Source organism: Ranitomeya variabilis, chromosome 1, assembly GCF_051348905.1.
Source record: "Ranitomeya variabilis isolate aRanVar5 chromosome 1, aRanVar5.hap1, whole genome shotgun sequence".
Taxonomy (NCBI): Eukaryota; Metazoa; Chordata; class Amphibia; order Anura; family Dendrobatidae; genus Ranitomeya; species Ranitomeya variabilis.
The window spans coordinates 774006802-774010302 of record NC_135232.1 but is presented as its reverse complement, the minus strand read 5'-3'; positions in this window follow the sequence as shown (position 1 = coordinate 774010302).

Here is a 3501-nt window from a genome sequence, read left to right as displayed (position 1 = left end):
GACAAGAAGAGGACATCATCGTAAGAAGATGGGAGGCCCCGGACTGGACCGCGACGCCCATCGGACCGGACCGCAGCGGGGAACGCCCCTGGGTGAGTATAATCTAACCTCTTTTTCTCATCTTTTAGGATACATCGGGGGCTTATCTACAGCATTACAGAATTACAGATAAGCCCTAAATGCTGGTGGGCTTAGCTCACCTTCGATTTTGGGGGTGACAGGTTCCCTTTAAATGTCTGCTGGCAAATGCAAGAAGTCTACCAAGCAAAATAGATGAACTGGAGACTCTAATGACAGTCACAGATTACGATGTGGTGGGCATTACAGAAACCTGGCTCAACGAGAGCCATGACTGGGTAACAAATCTAGAGAGCTTGGGTATGTGAACATGTCAGGATTTCTTGCAGAAATTTCCTGAAGAAAACCGGAAATTTTCTGCAAGAAATCCGCTTTTTTTTTTTGCGTTTTTTTCCCGTTTTTTTTTGCGTATTTTTTAGCATTTTGCAAGCGAAATTAGCTTGCAGAATGCTAAAGTTTTCCAAGCGATCTGTAGCATCGCTTGGAAAACTGACTGACAGGTTGGTCACACTTGTCAAACATAGTGTTTGACAAGTGTGACCAACTTTTTACTATAGATGCTGCCTATGCAGAATCAATAGTAAAAGATAGAATGTTTAAAAGTAATAAAAAAAATTAAAAAAATGGTTATACTCACCTGCAAACAGCCGATCTCCTCAGCGGCGTCCGTTCCTATAGATGATGTGTGTGTGCATGACCTTCGATGACGTCGCGGCCATGTGAGCGGTCACATGACCGGTCTTGCGACCAATCACAAGACCGCGACGTCATCGCAGGTCCTTCACCACACACCAGCTATAGGAACCGAAGCGGCAGCATGCACCTGAGAGGCGGGAAGACTGGTGAGTATATCGCTATTTTTTATTTTAATTCTTTTTTTTTACCAATTATATGGTGCCCAGTCCGTGGAGGAAAGTCTCCTCTCCTCCACCCTGGGTACCAACCGCACATAATCTGCTTACTTCCCGCATGGTGTGCACAGCCCCGTGCGGGAAGTAAGCAGATCAATGCATTCCTAGGTGTGTGGAACCACACAATTCCGCAAATTTAATGAACATGTTGCTTTTTTTTTCGCGGAAAAAAATGCAACATTTGCACAAAAAATGCGGAATACCCTGAAAATAATGGGAGGCATATGTTAGCATTTTTTTGCGTTTTTATCACGTTTTTATAGCAAAAAAACGCGAAAAATACTGAATGTGTGCACATGGCCTTACACTACATTTAGAAAGGACAGGAAAGATAAAAAAGGTGGAGGGGTGTGCATCTTCCTTAAATCCACATTAAAACCTGTGCTTAATGAAGACATTGGGGGGAGTCACTCACTATGCGTAAATGTACATGGGGATGGTAATAATGGAAAGCTGCTAATTGGAGTTTGCTACAAGCCTTCTAATATAGCTGAACAGATAGAGGATGAAATGCTACAACATATTAAAAAGGCAGCAAATAGTAGTAGGGCTCTTATAATGGGGAATTTTAAATATCCAGACATTCAATGGGACATAGAATCTTCTGGTTGAGCTAAAAGCTACAATTTCTTATCAACAGTTCAGGACAATTACCTATCTCAGCTGGTAGATGAACCAACCAGGGGAGGTAATCTGCTGGATATGGGTACCGTCACACAGTGGCATTTTCATCGCTACGACGGCACGATTCGTGACGTTCTAGCGATATAGTTACGATCTCGCAGTGTCTGACACGCAGCAGCGATCAGGGACCCTGCTGAGAATCGTACGTCGTAGCAGATCGTTTGAAACTTTCTTTCGTCGCTGGATCTCCCGCTGTCATCGCTGGATCGTTGTGTGTGACAGCGATCCAGCGATGCGTTCGCTTGTAACCAGGGTAACCAGGTAACCAGCGATACTACCGCTGCACTCTGCTCTCACTGTACGGCGGCACTCAGTCAGAGCGGGAAGCAGACGGCAAGGGACCTGACGGACATCAGATGGTGAGTATGTACGGTTTGTTTTTTTTTACTTTTACGCTGGTAACCACGGTAAACATCGGGTTACTAAGCGCGGCCCTGCGCTTAGTAACCCGATGTTTACCCTGGTTACCAGCGAACCTCGGCATCGTTGGTCGCTGGAGAGCGGTCTGTGTGACAGCTCCCCAGCGACCACACAACGACTTACCAACGATCACGGCCAGCTCGTATCGCAGGTCGTGATCGTTGGTAAATCGTATAGTGAGACGGTACCCTAAGGTTCTGTCAAATAGACCAGATACAATTTCAGATCTACAGATCAGAGCGCATTTGGAAAGCAGTGACCATAAGGCCGGTTTCACACGTCAGTGTCTCCAGTACGTGAGTTGACAGTTTCCTCACGTACCGGAGCCACTGACACACGTAGACCCATTAAAATCAATGCATCTGTGCAGATGTCATTGATTTTTTGTGGACCGTGTCTCCGTGTGCCAAACACGGAGACATGTCAGTGTTCATGGGAGCGCACGTATTACACGGACCCATTAAAGTCAATGGGTCCGTGTAAAACACGGACCACACACGGACCTTCTCCGTGTGCGGTCCCTGTGGTGTGCAGGAGACAGCGCTACAGTAAGCGCTGTCCCCCCCACATGGTGCTGAAGCCGCGATTCATATCTTCTGTGGAGCAGCGTTTGCTGCATAGAAGATATGAATAATAGTGTTTAAATGAAAGATCTACCTGTCCGCCGCCCCCCCACCCCCTGTGCGCCCTGCCGCTGTTCAGAAAATACTCACCCACTCCCACGTTGGCTGTCGCTGCTTCCTGGTCTGGCCGCGGCTTCTACTGTATGCGGTCACGTGGGGCCGCTCATTTACAATCATGAATAGTCGGCTCCGCCCCTATGGGAGGTGGAGCCGCCTATTCATGACTGTAAATGAGCGGCCCCACGTGACCGCATACAGTGGAAGCCGCGGCCAGACCAGGAAGGAGCGACAGCCGACGAGGAATGCGGGTGAGTATTTTCTGAACAGCGGGGGGGCGCACAGGGGGTGGGGGGGCGGCGGACACATAGATCTTTCATTTAAACACTATTATTCATATCTTCTATGCGGCAAACACTGCTGCACAGAAGATATGAATCGCGGCTTCAGCACGATGCAGGGGACAGCGCTAAACTTTAGCGCTGTCTCCTGCACGCTCCGTGTGGTACCCACTCGCCACACGGGCGGCACATGTGTGCCGCACGTATGGCCTACGTGAGCTGACGGGCACACGGACACGGATAACTCCGGTACCGATTTTTTTCCGGTACCGGAATTATCTGGACGTGTGGGACAGCCCTAAAATGGTAAGTTTCAATTTTCAATCAAACATTCAAAAGGGGAAATGCCAAAACCTGGAACTTTAACAAATCTGATTTTAACAAATAAAGGGAAAAGCTTAATCATATAGACTGGGACAACATCATGGAAACTGGGGATACTGAACA